The sequence below is a fragment of the Tenrec ecaudatus genome, chromosome 13, assembly GCF_050624435.1.
Source record: "Tenrec ecaudatus isolate mTenEca1 chromosome 13, mTenEca1.hap1, whole genome shotgun sequence".
In the NCBI taxonomy this organism is placed as follows: domain Eukaryota; kingdom Metazoa; phylum Chordata; class Mammalia; order Afrosoricida; family Tenrecidae; genus Tenrec; species Tenrec ecaudatus.
Genome location: NC_134542.1, coordinates 2236597 through 2259154, shown reverse-complemented (window position 1 = coordinate 2259154; position 22558 = coordinate 2236597). Strand labels below are relative to the sequence as shown.

At 61.3% G+C, this 22558-nt stretch overlaps 1 protein-coding gene across 1 annotated transcript in view; it reads right to left on the bottom strand.

Annotated features, from left to right (window-relative positions):
* The window catches only part of HDAC4 (histone deacetylase 4), a 135888-nt gene that overhangs the window by 78682 nt on the left and 34648 nt on the right, over nucleotides 1–22558 (bottom strand). The gene's annotated exons all lie outside the window — the stretch shown is intronic.

The following is a 22558-nucleotide window of genomic DNA, read 5'->3' as shown; positions in this document are numbered from 1 at the left end:
GGCCAATGGCTGACCCAGAGCTGCCCGGGCTGCCCAGCGAGAAGCTAGCCAGCCTGGGCAGCAAATCGAGTTGAAGCCCCACCGCCTGCCAGGTCTGTAAGGTGGGCAGACCTCTAGTCTCAGGAGAGCAGACAGCAGCAGCCTGGGCACTCCTCACAGCTGACCTACAGGACAGGACAGAGCTGCCCCCAGGGGTCCTAGGACTGTTACTCGTCATGGGAGGAGAAAGCCAAGCCTTGGTCCCGCAGAGCGGTGGCTACTGGTTTTGAACTGCTGATTTTCGGGTGAGCAGCCCACTGTGTGGCTGGAGCCAGAGTTGACTGTGTGCTTCTGTCTGGAGACAGAGCTCCTGGCTCTGAGGGTTGGGGCCAGGTTGCCAGGGGCCAGGCCGGCAGTTCAAACCCACCCCCTCTGGAGGAAGATGGGCTGCCTGCCACCACGGAAACCTCCGGGGGCAGTCCTGCTCTGTCCTACAGGCTCGCTGCTGTGAGTGGGTGTGGGGTTCTGGTCCAGGGGATCCTGTCCAGGCAGATGGACAGACCAAACAGGGGCCATCTTGGCATGGGTGGGGCTCACACCCAAGGCCACAGCCTCCACCAGCTGCAGGACAGAGAACGGCTGCCCCCAGGCTCTCTGTGGCGGCCACCTTGATGCCTGTACTTGGGAGACCTACCCTCTGGGGCAGCTGGTGGCTGGAGCCTCTGCCCTCTGGCTCTGCAGCGCTTCACCGACTGTGCCACCAGGCAGCCACATCACACAGGAAGGAACTGCCGGTGACGGTTGGAGGCCGGCTGGGAGCTCAATGGTGGCGTTCCTCTTTTTCTCTGATGGGGGTGGGGTGCACATAGCTGCCCACAGCCAAGGAGGCCACCCCTTTAACCCAAGCAGAAAAGGCGAGGCGCTCAGGCGCGGGGCCACCAACTGCAAAGCCCCTCAGGCCCTTAGGGGCCTCCAAGCCTTATCCTGACCACCACGACCTCGACCTTGCCCACCACCACCACCACCGCTGCCACCACCACCACTACTGGAGACCCCGTCCCAGCTTGCACGCCGAAATGGGACTCCTAGCAGAGCCATGGTGTCCCCCACCACCCCAGCCGGGTGGGCTGGACCCCTGGCTGCCACTGCTGGAACCACGCCATACGGCCACCAAGCTTATCCCAGCCGTATGACCAGTCAGCCAGCATGGTGATATGGGGGACAGGAGTCAAATGTCGCGTGTCAGGACCCTCAGCACACGCAGGAAGTCCCGCAGCTGGCTCCTCTCTATATGGATGGCTCCCCAGAGCCTGCCTTCAATCCTGCACAGTACCCCCAGATCAGCCAGATAGACAGATGCAGTGAGGGCAGAGGGGTGCCCGTCCTCAACCCAGGCTGGCTGGTCCCGGGCCGAGGGGACACTCAGGAGCTCCTGACCACCTGAGGCCACCATGAGGGCCAGCCAGCAACAGAGGAGACTGAGGGGCCGTCTGACTGCTGGAGCGGCCAGAGCCTTGGGAGGCCACAGCTGGCCAGCGGCTCCACTTCCTCAAGGCTGAGGCGGCCACTGTCAGGCCGGAGTGGGCACCAGGGTCAGTGCCCACAGGACAAGGCAGACAGTGACTCCGTGAGCACCAGGAAACTGTTACCCCAGGAGACTTGGTTCTCTGAGGGAGCAAGGTGCCAGGGGGACCCAGGGATCAGCAGGGGGACCTAGGAGCCAGGGGGAGGGGGTCAACTTGACTGGCCGCCAATCCCACGTGTTCCTACCACACAGCAAGTGAGTACAGTCAGATGGCGGGGGTGGCCACTTACTGAAAACTGGGCTGTGACCGCTGGACCCAGGCACATGGCAAGGAGCCTGATGGAGTGGCCGGGTGATCCTCACAGGAGGCACTGACAGTCCTGGCGACCCTAGGAGGCAGGTCTACTCAGGCCTCAGGGGCGGTGGGCACTGGTCCATTTACAAAGTCAAATGTCCTCCAACCATGCAGATCCACAACTCCCCAAGCCCACAGACCACAACTCATGCCTGCCCCTGCCACGGCCCTTTTCCACTCAGCTCAACGAGCACCTGACCGGCCACCACGGCCTGGCCATTCCCCGTGTTTCCCTATTCTGCGGTGAACCAGAGACCCACACTGATGGTCACCCATGGGCACAGACGCTGGGGCATGCCCTCCACAAGCACGCCCACCATGCGCACAACCACCATGGACATGAGTCTGCCCTGTCCTAGGACAAGTCTGTCCAGAGCCAGTGAGCAGCTATCCTGGGGCAGGACTGAACTGCCGACCTTGCCATTAGCAATTAGCCCAGCACTTCAGGGCCCCACTGTGGCACCGAGGGCTCCAGGCTGCCCACAACCACCCAACAAGGCCTGGTGGGTAGCGGGGCTGTGTCCACTAAGACACCAAGGCCTCTATCATGAGAGGCTCCGCCAGCTGTCTGGCCATCTGCCTGTCCACTGGGCCAGCGTGGGGTCTCTGTCACAGTGGGGCTGGAGCACCAGGTTCTCTGGTCCTGTCCCTCCCCTTAACTCGGACAAAGGGCCAGCAGGGAGTTTAGCCCATGGGGCCAAGTGTGAGAGAAACGACACTTTGTTTGTCGGGATTTGGCACTTTGCCGAGCATTTCCGGCTCTTTGTCTTAGAAAGAGGCTGTTCAGTAACACGCTGGTGCTGTGGTGGGTGCTGTCGGACACCAGCTTGGGGTGGCCCGGGACTGGGGTGATGCACCTGGCGGCGGGTCCTCAGCAGCGACTCAGTCCTCCTGGGTCTGAACTCCCAGGCAGGCCCATCTGCCGCAGCTCAGGGAGGCTCTCCCCGGAATTCCCAGCGCCAAGTCACTTGTTCTTACCCCCGAAAAAATGAAGTTGGAGTCTCCCGGGATGCGGGGGAAACAGTTAACAATCCGGCTGTCCTCATCCCTGTCCATTTATCGTCCCATTTAATATGGGCTTTTGCAAATGTGTGGGGTCTGGCTTGGAGCACTATCACACAGCAGAACATGTGTCCTAGGGGTCCCTTCCCTGGCGTCGGAGGGGGTGGGGAACAGGAAGGCACAACATGTGGGGTCCGGCCTGGCAGGAGCAGGGACACTGCTGGGCTCGCAGAGACGCCCAGGAGTGGGCCCTAGCTCAGCTGGTCCCAGAGGGCAAAGACTGGAGGGAGCTGCGTGGACAGCGGGCCGTGGAGTCAGAGGCCATGCTGGGGCCATATGCCGGAGGTCTCCCTGTGTCCTGCCGTCAGCAGAGGCTTTGTCAGGAACACACTGGGGGCTGGGCAGCAGCCTGCCAGCCCCCATCACCTCAGTCGCTGTGGCCCGAAGCAGCACCGCGGGGGTAGCTGTGATGGCACAGCTCGTGCAGGGCCAGCAGTTCAACCCTCCCAGTTGCTCTGAGGGAGAGACAAGAGGCTGTCTGCCCCGGTGCAGTTGCCAACTCAGAAACGCAGAGGGGCAGCTCTGGCCTGGCCTGTTGGGTGGCTGGGAGGAGGAAGGGACTGGATGGCAGGGGGTCTGGTGGGTTGTGGGTGCCATACCGAGAGCCACAGCCACCTACGTTGGTCCGTCTGCTTTGAGCTGTTTCCGAGATGAGACGGCCCTCTTCAGGAAGCCAACTGACTCCCAGTTCTCCCTCGGGCCTGGCCCAGAGGCCATTGGTGCCCCCAGGGCTCCTGCTCAAGGTACATCTGAATGCTTCTGTCTCCTCTCAGGAGCAGAGGGAGGGCCTGTCGGGGGAGGTGCTGACCCAGGCTGGGCAGAAGAGAACCTGCAGACCTGGCCAGAGCCGCCCAGGGCGCAGCAATGGGGGACACAGTGCATGGGGAAGGGGCACCTGTCACAGGGAGACCAGGCGGGGAGTAGGAGCGGGGCTCATGGAGGGTGGAGTGGGCTTGCTGGCTGGAGAGTTTTATAGACAGGAGCCTAGTGGCGCAGTATTCACCTAGCCCCAGACTGCTCTAGGGAGAAAGGCGTCAGGCAGTCTCTGGGGGCAGTTCTACTCGGTCATGTAGGGTCACTGTGAGTCAGAAGTGACCAGCCTGGGTGAGCAGGCCACAGTTGGAGTCCACTTGTCGGCCACAGCCACCTGCCTGCTCCTGGCAGTAACCGGAGAGGGGCCAGTCCAGCTTGCCAGGCCACAGAGAGAGGGATGCAGAGCCACGGCGGGGAAGGGTGTGGGGGCCAGAGAGGAAACAGACTGAGGATGCACTGGGGAGGGGCTCAGAACTCCTGACCCCAACACTGGGTCACTTCAGATCCTGAATTCCAGCACCAAACCCCTTAATCCCTGAACCCCAACACACAGCCCCTCTGCCTCGTGGGCCCCAACATAGGACCCCCACCTCACGAACCCCTGACACCTTCTACTCTGCCTTCTGGACACTTCCGTCGGCACTAACTGTACACTCCCTGTCCTTACAACTGGGGAGCCTGCCCAGTGGTCTCGTTGACACAGCCCCCCTTGCTGCACCCCCAAATCCTGGAGAGAGCCACACCAGGGTCCCCCCTGTGTCCAGCTGAAATTCAGGGGTAGAGGTCACTGGCTGGGACTGGGGGCAGGGGACAGCTCCCAAGCCCAGCCTGGAGCCTGAGCCTGCAGAGAGGGCCACTGGCCTAGGAGCACTCAGTCACAACTGGTCGGCAAGGGCACCTGCCCCTCCACCCCCAGCAGCCCTGTGCCCGGTGGCCCTCCCACCGACACAGAGACTTCTGGGTGCCACGGGCTGCCTGTTTATAATCCCATGTCTTACTCTGTTGCTCCAAGTGAGCCTGGCATTTAGAAAATTAACACTTTTTTTTATGAAAAACAAAACAAACAAAAAAACCAGCCATCTGCCCCATGGGCTACTTCTGGCCACATGCCACCAGGCAGGAGGGAGACTCAGTGTGGATGGGACCCACCTTCTGCTCTGCTGATGTCCAGAAGCTGTGAAACCCTCACTTTCCCCGTACCTAACCCCCTTCGTCTCTGCCTGCCTCCCCCTCCAGGCTGCCCCTCCCTCCCTGTCATTACTGGATGGTGGGGGGAAAGCCAGAGCCCACTTACTCATCCTGTCCAGCACACTGCTCCAAAGCACACGGGGCCATGCTCTTCCAGGAGACATCAGAGGCCAGCTCCGCTGTGCTGGGTCCCACGGAAAGAGCCAATCCACTCCTTATGGCCAGGGGATTGGTGAGCAGGTCTCTGCCCCCAGGACACAGATCCTATCCACCAGGAAGGGGCCCACAGTGGGTAGCATTCGATCCAGGACCTGCTGTCTCCTGGCCCTTCTCCACCCTGCCCCGCCCCAGATGAACCCTCCGCAGGGCCAGAGGGCCCCTCCTTCTGCCCCCCAGACCCTGCACCCTTCAGAATGTGAACCAGCACGGCTGCTTCAGATGTGGACTGTCCCCCCTGCCCCTTGGCCACGGCCTGCCATGCAAGGTAGGGGGTTCCACAGGGCTAGAATAGGAGCAGTGGTTGGTGGCCAGCGTAGCCCACCACCCTGGGTCCACGTACTATGACGTAGTCTGTACCTGTCTTGTGCCCCCCCTCACCCAGAGCGTCAACAGGCGTGGCTACAGAGTCGCTATGACAGGGGAGGGCTGCCCGCTGGCCCCATGCAGGCCCCAGGTCCCCGCCCCTCCTTCTCCTCTACCAGTTCGTCACGCTTCTGGACGTCTACACCCCAAACCAGATTATTGCCTGCCGGTTCACAAAGGTGGCTCCTTGACACCACTCTCCTCTCCCCGAGCCCGCCTGCCTGGCCCTCCTCTCCTCTAAGCCCTCCTGACCTGACCCACCGGCCTGCCTCTCTCTTGCCTAAGCTTCAGGGGAAACGTTAGCTATTTGGTGGAAGGAAGGTGACTGGAGTCCAGCCTCGGAGGGCAGCTCAGGAAGGCAGCTCTCTGCTTTACCCTTTGCTCCTGTGCCAGCCTGGACCTTCCTGCCCATTGCAATTGGGAACCATCTAGTTTCTCCTGGTCTCAGTTTGGAAGAGGCTGAGGTTTGTCCAGGACCTCAGGCTTGTGGATGCATCTCTTCCCTGAGTTGTTTATTTACTTCATGTCCTGCTGGGTGGGGCTAAAAGACCAGCAGTCGTGCCTCTGATGGCTGAGCGTGAACTTTCAAGGCCCCAGACAGACGTGCCATGCAGCGCCAACATGGAACATTGTGTCTAGGAGCTAAGTGACGCCCGTGGGCCCGGCTGCCCCATGAGTCTGGCTGTGTCCAGAACTCACCCCCCCAGGGCTCTATACAAGTGCACACAGTGGGCAGACAGACAAGGGGACACCTGTCAGCTCACCCACTACATAGGATGCACATGCCTTCTCCCCACACACGTGTGTCTAAGGGCTTAACTCTGGGGCCACTCACGTGGGTTTCCTTGTGACACCGGAAAGCGGCGGTTCTAACTGCTGAGTATCTTGGCGCAGGGGCCCCCACCAGGTGGCCAGGCTCGGCTGGGACCCTCCTCTGTCTGTCAGGCTGCCCTTTCATCTTGGACAGCGGTTTTCAACCTGTGAGTCTCGACTCCTTTGGGGTTTGAATGACCCTTACAGGGGTCGCCTAATACATTCTGCATATCAGATGTTTACATTACGATTCATAACAGTAGCAAACTTACAGTTATGAGGTAGCAATGAAAATAATTTTATGGTTGGGGTCACCAGAACATGAGGAACTGTATTAAACGGTCGAGGCATGAAGAAGGTTGAGAACACTGGTCTAGGAGGACAGGAGGCTGCTGGTGCTGATCTCGGAGCCCTGGGCCACACCGGTGGTTGGACTAGGGACACGATGAAGGCGCTGGTGAGAATGGGACAGCGGTGTCCCAAGGAGTAGCTGATAGCACCCCCACACCAGCCCCTGCCCCAGCCCGGGGACGCCCATACCCCACTCTTCCTGGAGAAGCTGGTTTGTAAAACGGCCCCCCTGCTGACGATAGATGGCAGTGACCAGAGCCAAGAGGGCCTATGAACAGCCAGAATCCAAGGGTCGTGGGACAGGTCCGTTCAAAGTCAAGTCAAGCCCCACACCCATGGCCGTTGAGCAGATCCCGACCCATAGCAACCCTATCGGAGTCTCTACGGACCAAGCAGTCATCCACGACCTTCTCCCAGTAAGCTGCTGCTGGGTTTGAAACAGGGACCTTGAACTTTGTAGCCCGACACCCAGACCAAGCCTCACCAGGCTCATGTTCTGAGTGCAAATCCAATGGGGGCACAAACCAGAGTCGGCACGAGAAGCACCCCTCTGCTCAGCACCCCCCACGAGCAGGCGGGGAGCACTTGAGGCCCCTGAAAGGCGGGGGGTATCGGGGCTGAAGCGCCACACAGAGCCTGCCTTTTCTTGTTCCCAGTTGTCCCCTGGGCGCCGCCAAGCCTCCAACGCCCGCTTGGTCCTCCCGTTCTGAGGAAGCTACCTCCCCAAGCCGGCTTGGGGGCAGGTGTGGCTTGTTAAAGAGTGGCCCTTGGGAAAACTGTCACCGGCAGGGACACCACTGAGCTGGCTTTAGGAAGTCTCAGGCCCTGTGTGGAGGACAAGGACCAGCTGAGCTGCTGCGGCAGGGACGGTCTTGTGGACAAGATGCTTAGGGTAGCCTGGGGCCTGTCTGGACTTCGTATGGACAAAACTTCTGCGGGGATGGGGTTCTCCATGAGTGAGTGACCAGTTGGTCCATGGGCACTCTGGCAGAGCTAGCTGGGGTGGGGGGGTGCGGTGTGCATGTGAGTGGACAGGGCTCCCTGTGCTCACTCACTGCTTCCTCAGGAGCCAGGGCAATTCACTGAGGGTGTCCCGGGGGTGCTGGGGACCAGCTCCCTCCACAGGCCCGTCTCTCACAGCAGTGGCCCTGAGCCAGCCTGAGGAGGCTCAGGTGGTTCATGGGCACATGTCCAGGAGGAACAGTGTGGCAGTCTGCCCCCGCCCTCAGAGAACAGCGCAGTTCTGGCACACCAGGTCCAGCGAGGGCATCCTCCCGGCCTGTCTGCACCCCAGGGTCCTGCAGGAACTGCCTCCAAAGGAGAACACCCCTACACCAGCTCCTGGCTATCGAGGCAGAGCAAGTCAATGGTCCTCTTGGTGTCCCGCTGCTCCTAACGATGCACGTGCGTGCGTGAGCCTCGGTCTCGGTGAGCTGCAAATGCACCTGGGCTCCCCAAGCTAGGCCAAGGGCCTAGTGAGAAGTGCTGTCCGGGTGAGCATGCTGGCACGCACGCGCGCACACACACACACACGCGCGCAGAGACTTGTGAATATGGCATCTTCCAGCTGAGCCCTGCTCTCCGCAGCAAAGACAGAGCCTGAGGATCGAGCCCTGTGGGTGGGCTGGGTGGCAGGTGGCAGGCCCCCTCCCCAATGACGGCGCCCTGGGCCAGGCCCTGACAAGTTGTCACTGTCAGTTGAATGCACGCATGCTATGCCCAAGCCCAGACGACCTAGATGGCGCCCAGCTCCCACTACTGGACCACTCTGAAAGTCCCACAGAGGGCAGGGGGAAAAGGTGGGGCGGAACTCCAATCCAAAAAAGAGAAGACAGAGAGGTGGGACCCCCCAGACCTGTCAGACCCCAGTCTGGAGTGAGCCCAACCCTGGGGCTTGGTTTTCAGTGGATGAATAAACAGGTCTGGGGTGGGGTTGGGGGGAGGCACAGGCTCCAAGAGCAGCCAGCCGTTGGCACTCAACAAGGACAGAGCTGAGGGTGAGGAACTGGCACAGGGAGGAGTGGGGTCTTGTGGGCTCGGAGGGAGCTGCGAGGCCCGACAGGGAACCAAGAGCTTAGGGATGTTGAGGGGCAAAGACCACCGGACTCTGCCAGTCCCCCACTCCACCTCACCGAGCCAGAGAGAAAGACTGACATGCTGGCACCTGACCTGGAGAGGTCCCGCCCCAAGCCTGGCAGTTCTACCCCATCCTGGCGGGTCAGCACTGAGCATGGGGCCCATCCACAGAAGGCACGTGGGAGCAGGGGACTTAGTTGATGTTTGATGGACACGGACACCGGATACCCGGGAGACTGGGGTACCCCCACAGCCCCCAGGCAGACCCCGAGTGGGAACTGGAAGAGAACCCAGCCCTTCACTGGGTTTACCCCAGTGGGGGAGCAGAGGAGGGGGACCGGGGCCCCACTGAGGTATCGAGACTCCCAGACGCCCAGGGCTTTGTCTCCAGCTAGCGAGCTGCTTCACCAGTGGCCCATGGAGGGAAGCGGCACAGTTAGATGCAACCCGAAACCACCAGGCTGGCAGGCGTTATGGCAAGGGGGGTGGGAGGGTGTCCGATCCTGAGCTGGAAGCTCTGCTCACCATGTCAGAGCAGCGTGACGGCGGCTGGTAAGTCACGGGCCACGTCCCGCCATCACACAGAGTCCAATCCATCTACAGTTCCAGCTTGTCCACATAGTAGACCAGGACATCCATCCAGGGCCCAGTCTTTCCACAGTGTTCAACTTGTCCACACATGGTCCAGTCGATCCACAAAGAGCCCAGTCTGCCCACACAGGGTCCAATCCATCCACACAGCATCAAGTCTGTCCACACAAGGTCCAGTCCACTCACACAGCATCCAGTCCGCTCACACAGTGTCCAGTGCGTCCACACAGGGTCCAGTACATTCATACAGGGTCCAGCTTGTCCACACAGGGTCCAGCCCATCCCCACAATGTCCAGTCCATCCATACAACATCCAGTCCAGCCACACAGGGTCCAGTCCATCCGCACAGAGTCCAGTCCATCCACACAACATCCAGTTTGTCCACACAGGGTCCAGTCTGTCCATACAACAACCAGTCCACCCACACAGCATCCAGTTCATCCACACAGCGTCCAGGCCATCCACAATGTCCAGGCCATCCACAGTGTCCAGGCTATCCACACAAGGTCCAAGCTCCTGGTGTCCTCACCGTCCAGCATCACGGGCCCATCTCCACCAGCAGTCTCTGTAGACTCACCCAGGAGTCCCTGACTCTGGCCCCGGCACAGCGTCTCTCCCCAGGCAAGCCCCAGCAGTGACACAGGAAGCAGGCTGCAGCTGCCTGGGCCCCCGGCTGGCTCCTCATATGGAGCTGGCCCAGACGTCCAGCCAACAGGTCACTGGGTTCGGACTGTACCTCCTCCGGGCTTGCTCGATCCCCTGAAAGCTGTCCCCCAGCACCAGCCGCGTCTCAGAGGGGCAGCTCTACACCACCCCGGGCTCTGGCTGCACAGTGCCAGGGCTCCACCCCGACATCTGGTTTTCATCCTGTGCCCGGAGTTGTCAGATGACATAACACACAGATGACACGCGGGCCGGAGCGTCCTGCCAAGCCCGGCCCGTGCCGATCCCGCCCCCAGGCCCCCAGAGCCTCCACACCCCCCCCCAGGAGGTCACCTCAGAATAGACACTTCCTCTCTGCCCTCCTCTGGGCCAAGTTCACACTGGAGAGCAGCATCCTGTCTCCCAGCATGGAGAGAGGGGCGCCAGGGACCCGGCATCATACAGGGCATGCAGGGTCCAAGTACACAGGCAGGCTGCCCTCCTTCCCGGCCCCCGAGCTGACTGGGGAAGACAGATGTTCAGCAGGGCATACCAGCATACACTGTACGCTAACAATGTTGCCCTGTCCCCCATTCCCCGTGGGGCTGGGGGTCCTCAGAGTGACCCCGCAGGGACACCAGCTGCTCCGAGTCCCCGTGAATGACCCGTGGGGACCTTGTTTTACTGGATGGCCGAGTAGCACCCAGAGACAGGAACCCTGGGGGTGCTGTGGGTACAGCTGCTGGATGCTAACTGATGGTCAGTGAGGGGACCCCCCCCCCCCAGACACACACTGGACGTTCCAGGAAACCGAGCAGGGGGCTTCCGCAAAGACGGAGGCTGGGAAGCCTGCAGGGCACCTCCACTAGGGCTACCAGGTCGCTGCAGGTCAGGGCGACAGGGTAACCAGTCAGGCTGGGGCCAGGGACAAGGGCCAGACCAGACCTGAGAGGGGAGGGGCTGGACCAGTCAGTCAGGCTGAACTAGACTACGCCCGGATCGTGGCATGGACACTGCACAGGGAACCCAAACCATGAGGCCCTGCTCACAATGACAGCAGCCCCACAGTTGGACCTGACGGCCACTACTGGTAGGAAACAGGTAGGCACAGTGGTGGGCAGGGAGGTTTGGCAAATGTGTGAAATTAGATCCCTGCTAACTTTTGTTGGGAAGCTGCCGGGGTGAGGTGCAGGCGACTCCAGGGCCAGGGTCGACATAGAGCAAGGGGTGTGGGAATGGTGGGCCGGGCCCCACTAGCTGAAGCAATGCCGCCCCAGCACCTGCCAACAGCGGCAAGAAAGGGTTCTGACCAGGCCAGGTTCTGAGTCCAAACTCGTGTAGATAAACTAGCAGATTAGGACTGACCTGGGAGCCGCAGCGGGCCAAGCCACCAGCTACAGGCACCCTGATCAGGACAACACTCCTGCTGTCCACACAGGCTGACCTCGGCGACAGACCCCCACAGCAGTGTGGACACAGCATGGACAGGGCAGGGGAACCAGTCACAGGCGCCAGCTGACCCCCGAGTGCCGAGAGGTGATGCCACACCAGCCCGACAGAGATTATGAAGTCAGTTCACCCCTTGTTTCGTTAAAGGACCCGCTCTGGGCGGGCCCACAAGTTCCTGGAGAAAGGCCTGGCATTCCTGGAGACCAGCCAGGGCGCACCCTCAGGTGCCAGCCGTCAGGTCCCTGGCTGGGGGCAGACTCACCAGGCAGCAGCCACCAACAGCAACCATCCTGTTGGTCGAGGTCTTTGTCATGAAAAGACTTGGCCAAGGACTCCTCTTCCGCGGAGGTCCTGAGTGCGTGCGTGAGCGCGCGCCTGCACACACACACACACACACACACACACACACACACAGTTTCCCAGCATGCCCGGCTGGCACCATCCCCTCCGGATTTAGAACGCAGCTAAACATAGAACGCCGTTGCCTCATTCCCCCAGGATGCCCTCGCCAAAACCCCCGCGCCCACCGAGGCGGCCAGTGTGACCTAGGACACAGAGGTCCAACCCCTGTGGGGGGTGGGGAGTAGGACCCGAGGGAAAATGTCCCCATATCCCGAGGGATCGACTGCTCGACACTGTGTGACAGCAGGGACCGCCCATCACAGGAAAGGCACAGATCGTGTAGACCTGGGTGTGGAGGCGGGGAGGACTGTTGGCCAGCCTGGGACCCCCAACAGTGAGGGCTCACAGGCAGGGAGCAGGGAGGGGTCAAAGAGCAACAGGAAGTGACAGCGGGTGGCAGGGACGAGGAGGGGGCAGGCCTCAGGGTGGCTGTGGGGCTTCACAGGCGCAATAGCTGGGCTTGGCATCAAGTAACCTTGGGTCACCCAGCCCTCACACAGGAAGTTGACAAGACCCTACGGGCATGCCCCACCCAGCTCCAGTTCTGTCCTGCAGCTGCCACCATTGCTGGGTGTCAGCCATGCCACCTCCCTGCTTGGGGGTAGAACAGCCTTGCTTTGAGCTGTGTATCATCGCCTGGCAGAGGCGACAGCACCTGGGGGTGGAGCGGGATGAGAAGGAATGTGGCAAGGTGCCTGTCACTGGCCCCCAGCTAATGCGGGGCCCGGGGGCTTGGTACCCAGGCGAGCAGTCACACATTCTCTGGTCCCCCAGCGAGGGTGACACTCTGGTGCCGCTGTCCATGAAGTGAGCCCAGCGGGAGGGACCAGGTTGTAATGTCTTGAGAGTGACCAGCTGGGTGCTGGGCAGCCCCAGATCTCACAGCAGCCCTGCAGGACAGGGTAGAACTGCCTGGTGAGTTTCCCAGACTGTCACTCTTTACGGGAGTTGAAAGCCCAGTCTTTCTCCCAAGAAGAGGCTGGAGGTTTCAAACTGCTGTCCTTGCGTTCGCAGCCCGACACATAACCACTGTGCCACAAAGCAGAAGAGCGCTCCTACAGGGAGCCTGGGGCTCCTCCCAGGTGGGTAGGAGTCGGAGGCGGGAGAGGGTTTGCTCTCCCAGCCTGCCTGTCCCTGGCCAGTCATGGGGCAGGGTGTGGCTACCTGTAGACAGGACTGAAGCCCTGGCTTCGCAAGAGGCTCCAGGCTGCCCTGGGCTCAGAAAAGGCCGGCTCCTAGCTGGTTTACCTGGAACTGCAGGTGAGTCTGAACAGAAGCACGTGGTTCTTACTCAGCCTGCCTGGTTCAACTCCACAGGCGGCGGCTCCTTGGAGAAGGGCGGGAAAGGCCCAGAGCCTGGGAAGCCCACAGGTGCAGCTCTGCCCTGCCCTGCCCTGCAGCATCACTCTGAGTCGGCAGTGACTCTATGGCAGGGGCCTGGTGTGTGTTTACTTGGCAAAAGAACAGGCACAGGGCAGACTCCATGTTTCACAAGCCACTCCCGCACAAGGAGGGTTGGGGTGGATAGCAGAAGGGCTGAGCAGAGGCCGGGGCTGCCTGCACTGGGCATCACTCACTCTGGGGCGCAGAGTACCTGGCCTTGCTGCCTGCTGTCAGGGCAGCTGTGCTGGGGATGTGCCCTCCCACGTTCCAGAAGTCCTCAGGTATCATAAAGCCCCAGCTTCGACGGGTGGGGTGTGGAAAGTGCCAGCACCAGCCGCCACAGTGCGTGTTAAGCGCCGTTCCCAGGGCACCCACAGCCAAGCCTCACAAGGCTTCTCCCCATGGGGAAGCAGCAGGTGGGCCACGGCCGGAGAACACCGTACCTGGACACCACCTTACCCCGCCCGGTGGGTGGGCACCTGTTCCTGAGGAACCAGGAACTTGTCAAGGGCCCCTGAACATGCCTCCCGAGGTGGCTGAGAAACCTGGTCAGATGCTGGCCTGGACTCTGTGCAGGTGCAGGGGGCTCTGGCTGGCCACCGTGTATAGCCACAAGGATGGGGATGGGCCAGGAGTGTCCACTTTGAGCTGTTCCTGGCCCTGTGGGGTGCAGGCTCCTGGGGTGGGGGTGGCACAGGGCCGGGCTTTGCCCCCCATCGGGAAGGCTGCCCCTCTGGTCTATGCTAGTTGTACTTAGGGGAGACCCTCAGGCTCCTCACACATGGCTCTTTCATTGAGGGGGGCAGGGAGGGGCGGACCCCTTCCTGCCTCCCAACTGCTGCAGTCTTCCACAGCCGCCTGCTCCAGTGCCACCCCTAGCCTCCTGCACGCCAGTGTCCACCGGCCAGGTCCTGCCCATGGGCACACCCATGTGTCCTCAGAGTCTGCGGGACCATTCCCTGGTGCCACCAGGTCCTCACTGCCTGCCAGGGCCGGTGCCAGTGGACGGAATATCCCCGAGGAAGCTCAAGGCTGTGCTGGCTCCAGATGCCCTGCCTGGCTGCTAGGCCGCTGAGTGTGGCAGGGCGAGCTGGTTCACACAGAGCAGAAGGCTCTGTCACCAGGCCCCGATCTCTCACCGTGGACACCCCCCCCCCACCCATGGGGTCTTGCCCCCCAGGGTCTGGCTGGTGAGTCACAGAGGAGCCCCGGAGGCAGGAGCACCGAGCCTTCGTGATGAGGACAACGAGCGCCACCCTTTCAGGCCTGGACACTGAGAAAAGCCCTTTGTCCCTCGGGCGTGGCTGGGCCCGCAGGCAGCCGCCTCTATCTGGATGGCCAGGCCTGGCTGGTGTCCAGGAGCGGGGGCTGGGCGCTCTGTTTATGCTCCAGACGGCAGGGCTGTGACGATCGGCTGACGCAAGCGCCCCTGGCCCCACATGCCAGGAATTAATCAGGGCGGGATGCTCGCGGAGAAGCCACTCAGGGCCCCAGAGAGGCGGCGTCCGCGCGTCAGCCACCATCCCCAGGCCCGCTCGGGCCGCCAGGGGGCAACTCTCTGGCTGCTGTCCACCCTCCAATGGGGACACAGAGCCAGCTCAGCAAGCTGGAGGGGCTGGGCTGATGGCCCATCTCTCAGCTCCAGGCAGAGAGTCTGGTTTGGGGGTGTTAGTCCCCAGGAAGGAAATAATTTTTAAAATGTGAAGTTAAATCTTACAGTTCTCCAGGGAGCAAACAGGATCTGAAGCAAACAGGGTGGGGATGGGGTGGGTGGGCGGCGGTTCAGGCTGGAGGCTGAAGTGGGGGTGGGAGAAAAAACTGAGGGGGATGTCAGGGGACAGGGACCTTGAGTGGAGGAGGACTGGGGGTGGGGGCCCATGGCAGGGCAGGGGCTAAGGGCAGCGACCAAGCACAGGAGGTGGTCTTGCAGATTGACCCCTCTTCCTCTGTGGTGCTCCATGTTGGGTGCTGCAGGTTGGCCCTGGGTGCTAAGTGCTGGTCCTACACAGTGGGTGCTGGCCCTGGGCTAGAGACAAATTCAGACTCCAGGTGGGGCTGGCCAGGCTGGGCTACTTGCCCGGTCCACTGCCTCTTCCCCAAGGACCCCAGGTCACAGCTCCTGACACCCGAGTCAGTGTGCAGACAGAAAAGAAAGCCCAAGTCTGGGAGATGGAGAGGGAGAGGAGTCACGTTGTGGGACAATGTAGTGGCCCTCTCTCTCCCTACCAGTCCGGCACTCCCCATGCGCCTGTGCCAGCCCCTCTCCAAGCTGCGGGAGGGCTGCTGCTGGGTCTGTTCTGCAGCTGCCCTCATCTTAGGCTTCTTATCTCTGGGGAGGACACGCAGTGGCCCTGGTGATGCCACGGTGATGCATTAGGCTACTAACCACCAGGTCAGTGGTTCGAACCTACCAGATGCTCCTCAGAAGACAGCCGAGGCTGTCTGCTCCTGTAACATTTTGCAGCCTCGGATTCGCTCTGAGTCAGGATGGCCCAAAGGCAGTGGGTTAACCAGGAGGAGACCGACATCAAACAACCAGGTAACCATGGTCCCCACATCGGACAGCCCTTCCTGGCCCAAGGTGGCCTCTCCACGAGTAAGGAAAGCCCATTTACTTAGAGATACTTCCACTCCTGCCATCTGGGACACACAGTGCTGGTCACCTAGACGTGTTCCTGCAGTGCATGCTCGCGCATGGGAGAGGTGCATTTCAGCGCTCAGAGAACCCTCACAGTGAGGCAGTCAGCTTCAGAAGTCCCCTGGGGCAGTTCTATTCTCAGCGTCAACTTGGTGGCAATGGTTTAGGGGGGCGACCCCACTCCACAGCCCCAACAAAAGCTGTGAAAGAAGTTTGGCGCCCCACTTTCAAGATGAGAAATTCCTAGACCCCGTGCCTACAGCTTCCTTTCAATGTTTCTGCCCTGGCTACCGCCGCCACCACCACCACCACCGCCACCACCACGACGTGGGGAAACAACTCCTAGAAGCAGTTGCCCAGACAAACTGACCCACAGAGAAGGGGCCGAGAGAAGCAGAGGTTCAAGCACCCTCGTGCACATGCAGGAGACCGGGTGCATGGCCAAAGTGACTGCCACCTGGCCTGAGACAGGCCCGGTGTCGGGAAGCCCAGTCCTGAGGGTGTGGGGGGAGTGGGGCAAGAAGGGGCCCACCAACCCTGCCTGCCACATTTAGGTCAGCCGAGTGCAGACAGCAAGTCTGCAGGCCCACAGAGCTGCTGACCTGCAGGCAGGTGGGGCTCAAACCTGCAGAGGAAAGGCCTGTGTGTTGTGCAGTGTGTGTATGCTGTGTGCATGTGCTGTGTGCTTGCGCATGTACATTGGGATAACCTGAGACTCCTCTATACTCTGCTCCAGGATTCTGCAAACCTAGTCCTGCTCTAAAAATAAAAATAAGCCCCCTCCTTTAGGGATAGGTAGCTATTGGTTAGCACACAAAAGCTCATGAAAGAAAGAAGCACTCTGGTAGCAGGGCAGGCAGACCAGCGGCCCTGGGGACACCCCCACGTCTGAGGGCCCGGAGCCTCCTGCCCTCTGAGCTTGCACACACAGCCTCCCAGGGTAGAGTGCTTCCCCTACAGATCTCTGAGCTTTCCGCACCCCCAGTGCCCCTACAGCTGGGTCCTAGGGTGGCAGGAATAGGTGGTGGTCTGCAGGAGCCGGAGCCGGGATGAGGGCTCCCGTCCAGCCACACCCAGCCCCTCTCAGGACCAGCTCCAGTGGGGGCAGCTCTGCAGCCTGGACCCCAAGTGGGATCACAGGAAGTTGGGGGGCTTGGGGAGCCGGACCTCCACCTGCTGGAGCAATCACTGGCCATGCCCTTGCTGGTCTACCAGGGAAGTTGGGGTGGTGAGATGGGACGCATCTGCACCCTCTCCCGGATGGCCCCTGAGCCAGGGGCTGTGTGGAGTGAGTGCTTTCTGGGGAATGCTGGCTGGCTGTCCACAGCCCCCTGATTGGTTGCAGGGAGGGGCTGCTCCAGGGGTCCTTCCAGACTGGCAGGGCATTCTTCCACAGTGCCGGCCATTTCATTTGCTTCAGGCTATGAGTTCATGGGGGTTGGGACCACTGTGACGCCCACTCGGAGAAACTTAGAAGCCATGCAGGTGCCACGAGCCCGAAGCTAATGAAATGGCAGGCGCACTCGGTGATTCCCTTCTGGGCCACGACTAGAATTAGCTCGCCCAGAGGCTCCGGCAGGCTTTATCGAGCAGCTGGTTGTCATACAAACAGCCCAGGGGGACAGGGTGGCAGCAGTCCCTTTGGGCACCTGTCACAGCCCCGAGGGGACTTGGCTGGACTCACGGGCACAACAAACAGACTGTCTGACGTGCGGGGCCTCACACAAGGCGCCCAGGGGCCACAGCCATGGGCCTCCATGCAGGCTCCCCAGCAGACGCCCCCAGCCAGGTCCCCATAGGGGAGAGGGGAGCGGTCAGGGGCCTGGGCTTGTCACTCACAGATGAGAGAGAAGCATCCGTCTGCATGATGTGTCTCGGCACTTAGCAACCAAGTCAGCTGGTGGCTGCCTCTGGGGTTCCCTGCGCCCCCCTGTCCTCTGGGCCCCAGCCGTGGCCACGACTGATTGGTGGGAGCTACCAGCTCAGAAGGCGGAGAGGGGACCGGACTTACTGAGTCCAGCTGAGTATCCCATGGCACCTGCGGACTCATAGGCTCAGGAGCAGCTGGGTGAGACGAGATGGGTAGGAACCTCTAAGAGGGAGCTCGGCACAGACCTCCACTGAGCACCAGGGAGACACCCAGTGCACATCCAGGAAACAGAAAAGCCAGTGGTGTGGCTAGACCCCAGCTCGGGCCCCGTGGCTGTCATCCTCAGCAAGCGGATCGCGGGACCTCCCCAGGGGTGCAGCGCTGTTGCTGCGATGACCCCTGAACTGGAAACCAGCAGCAGGGGTGCAGCTCGAGTCCACCCTCTGAGGCAAGGAGGGGTCTGCCAGCCTCGCAGCTGGTCAGACAGGCTCTCACTGGGGAGCGGGGAGTGCCACAGTTGTTGGCAAAGAGGAAGAGTCCACGTGTGTGGAAAACTCGGTCTCCTGACAGAACGGCCGGGCTCTGAGCACAGTCACCGCCAAGGTCTTTCTTCCTCCAGCAGCCCGGGCAGTGCATCTCTGCGTGGACCTCGCCCTCGCCCTTGCCCTTGCCAGCAGGACCCACCTGAGAAGAGACGCGCTGGAAAAGCTGGATGCCGTTAGCCAGAGCCAACAGCCCGCCCACTGCTCCCACACAGGTCCAAGCTGAACGGGAGACAAAGTCCACACAGTCACTGAGAGCCGGATCTCAGAGCATGAGATCGAGTGCATTTGCCCGAAGGCAGGGACGCTCCAGGGTATTGTTTGGCCCCAGGATGGGAGGCAGGCCCTTCCCCAGCCAGGATGCACGGACGTACAGCAAGCTTGCTGAGCGCAAAGAGCTCGTCTGGTGCACGTGCTTTGGCAGATCCACAAGGCAGCCTTCAGGACGCATTACGCCTCAACACAAAGGCCACGAGGACCCTCACCACTGCAGGATGGACGTGGAACACTGTCAAGGGCTTGGAGGCTTTGGGCAGCGAAGCAATCTAAGTGCACTGGGCAGGTCTTCTCCCCAGGCCCTCCTCCTAGCGCCTGGGGGAGGGGGCCGCTTTGAGGATGAAGGTGCACGGAACCAAGCAGAGGTATCTCCCATCACCTCCACGGCATTAGAAAGCTGGGCGAGAGAGGAGGAAGGGTGCCTGTCGACACTCGCGTTGGCAAAGAATATTAAGATGCCAGGGGCTGCTGGGAGAACAAACATGGCTGCCTGGCTGGGAAGGAATATGGGCAAAGGACTCGGTGGGAGCCAGGGCAGTGAGGCCTCTCCATTTTACTAAGCATCAAGGCCAAGGCACCGTGAGACAACTTCCATAAGGGCTCGGCATGCACTCCTGGAAGGCCGTCTCGGCCACCGGCGGGCGACTGATGCAGGAGCGATGTCGCCGGTCTCTCCAGTGGTGGTGGGGGTTGGGGTGCTCTCAGTGGGGCGAGCCGCTAGGACTGCCTTGACAGGCAACTGGGCAGGAAGGGCACGCTGATCAGGCAGGGCCGTGTGAATAGCACACAGTCTGGTCACACGCTGGAGAGCAAGGGGCCGAGAAACAATGGCCCTGAGAGACTCGCCACAAACACGCCTCGCTCTGACACATAGGTATGGGCCCTGCCTGGATTGCCCTGTCCAGGGCCTGTGCCCAGTCCTGTGCCTATGGGGTCCCAACAGGCCGCTCGCTCCAAACACCTCCGGAAGACCAAGCGTGACCACTTCTCCTGCCCAGGGCTGTCCTTCCATCCATCCATCAAATATCAGCCCCCTTCAGCTGTGACGGAGTCTGGGCTTGGGCTGAAAATGCAAGTCCCACCACCTGAAAGCCAGGAGCCCTGGTGGCACTGTGGGTTAGGCGGCAGGCTGCGCACTGCGAGGTCAGCAGTTTGAAACCACCAGCTACCCCAAGGGAGGCTGTCTGCTGTATTAGAGTTCGTCTCGGGGCCCCATGGAGCCAGCTGCGCTCTGCTCCGTCGGCCGCTCTGAGTGGGAATCGCCTTGGTGCTGGCGGTTTGCGAGGACACACGGAAAAGTGCCTTGGTGGCACAGAGGGGGGCTCACTAAAAGGTCAGTGGCTTTAACCTGATGGACACGTCATAGGCAGATAGGATCCCTGCGCTTCATAGAGGTGGCTGCTGTGGAGACCCTCTGGGATAGCTCTGCTCTGTCCTGTGGGTGGATGGACGGAAGGACAGACGGAGGGGGGAGGGACGCCACCTGGAAGCCCACCACTAGATAAGGAACTCTCAATCTCACCTTCCTAAGATGACTCACTGGTAACACCCCCAGTCCCATCTGGCCCAGGCCTGGGCCGAAGGCCACCTGCAGTCCCTGGGCAGGGCCAGGCCTGGTGAGGAGAAAGTGCCTGGCCAACAATGCTCCCCCCCCCCCCCCGCTGGTGCCCTCACACAGGAGCTGAGCTGCACACTGCTGGTGAACATGCACACGCGAGGCATCTCGGACGAGGTCCAGCGGCTCCACAGACTCAGAGGCAAGTTTCTGCTCTTAGGCTCTCTTAGTTTCTACTCTGGCACCAGTCTCCCCTGGGTCTAGGAGGGGCCTAGCACAGGGACCCTGGGCCCAAAGGTTGTACCCTGCACCCAGTTTGTCTTTCTTGGTGGTAGTAGGACACAGTCTCTCTCTCTGCTGGCTTCTCTTCTCTCATCTTTCTAGTATGCACCCCACCCTCACCCAGACCCACCCTCATTAACGGCCTAACTAACCCCCACCACCCTCACACCACAACTGGAGGACGATCGCATCGGCTCACATCCCCATGAGGTGGGGAGGGGAGTTACGTCATTGTACAACCTCCAAACAGGTGGCCCGAGGACGCAGATTCGGACCGGCACAGGGCAGCCCATGAGTCACCATGGGTCAGAACAAACTGGACCGAAGCAGTGTCCTGGCCTATGTCACGGGGCTGTACGGCCAGCACCTGCAGGGGCTGCTCCTGGAGAGTTTTCAGCCTCACTCGGCGATGAAATTCTTCCAATCTCCTGATGCCATTCAGCACCCCAGACTCTCCCCTGCCCACCTGCCCCTGCCTCCAGGTGGGTACAGAAGAAGTAGGATCAGACAAGGACAATGAGTCTACATTGCACAACTCCCTCCGTACAGCGCACCCACGACACCAGGGCCCTACTACAGGGAGCCTGAGCTACACACAGCCCACAATGTCTGCCACACGTAGTGTCTGTGCCACACCCCCACGTCATAAACGCCCCCGCCACATGGTGCCTGGCTCAGCGGCACCCATGGCCACACGGCTCCTGGAGGCGACGAGAGGCACCATGTCCGCCAGCTTCCCTAGAATAATTGTTCTGTTTTTAGCTGACACTTGGCTGGCTTCTCACCACGCTACCGGGGGACAGGCCATCTGATGGCCCCACAGGCCAGCACCCTGCCAAGACCAACACGCACCCAGTCTCGGACATGTCCTAGAAACTTCCAGAAATGACCCCGAAGACTGGAATGTCTGTCCTCAAATCCATCTCAGGGCAGTGAGGCTAGGACTGATGGGGGGTGGGGGTGGCTGGGGTGCCAGGTGGCCACCCTCCCAGGCACACTTAGACCCCAGGCAAAGTCCATGCCATCAGGGAGCACGGGGGACAGGGAAGGGCACCAGTGCCCTCCACGGAGCCCAGGCCCTGGGCTCTACCCTGTGACTCTCCTCCGCCCCTGCGGGCCATGCTACAGGAGCAGGGCTGCCCGGCCAGCTGTGTGGAGCCCGGCCCCGCCCACTGCTCCCGCCTCTCCCCGAAAGTCCCTCCTTGGAGCCAGAAATCGGTCAGGGAGGCAGCGTTTGCGTCAGAGCAGCGGCCTGCTTGGCAAAGTCCAGCGGGGCAGGCAGTAAAACCGTCGTGTGCAGCTCAGCCCCGAGGGGACTCCAAGCGGGTGCTCCCACTGTGGGGTGAAGGGGGTACCGTGGAGACCAGCCAGAGGAGGGAGGCCGAGCAAATGGCTAGCTGGGATCAGGAGGCCCAGGCAGGACCCGAGGCGGCTCCCTGGGTCGGGGTAGGAGGTCCGAGTAGCGACGCCCAAGCACAGTGAGAAACCTGGAGCCCAGCGGCTGCCTGCCCAAAGCCTCGACCTCCACAGGCACACGTGAGCAGATTGGCACCAGGACGGACGCTTGGAGGGGTGGCCTGTCGGAGGCACACAACACACAACCAATGAAAGAGCCCACCCTGCAGGCGGCGGCCCCGAGCCCCAGCTCCATCAGCAGTGGGTGAGGGGCCAGAGCAGCAGGAGGCTGACGCAGGCCCACGCTACAGGGGGCACCGTGGGAAGGCACTGAGGACAGTGCAGGGCAGACCTCAGACAAACTGGGAGCAGCGAGGTGGACGTGCTCCCCTGGCTCCAGGTGACCAGCAGATGTGCACTGGGGCTTGAGGCTCAGCCTGAAGGCAGTCCTGCCCCCGCCAGCACCAGGCCAGCTCTGTCTGGTCTCTGGAGACCAGCACTGGCCCACTGAGGGCTGGCAGGGGGCAGTGACACACACACACACACACACACACACACACACACACGGGGAACCAAGGCAGCAGCATGAGTCCAGGCCCAGCAGCGACCCCACAAACATCAGCGGTAAAATGCCCCACTCATGGGGAGTGGCGTCCACTCTGGGTCCCACAGCTGCGCCCCATGATGTCTCACGAAAACAGGAGCGTGCTGACCAGAGCGCTGAAGGCAGGCACGCCCTGCAGGCAAATTGGACATGGGGTAGCATGGCCGAAAGGAGTGGCAGAGAC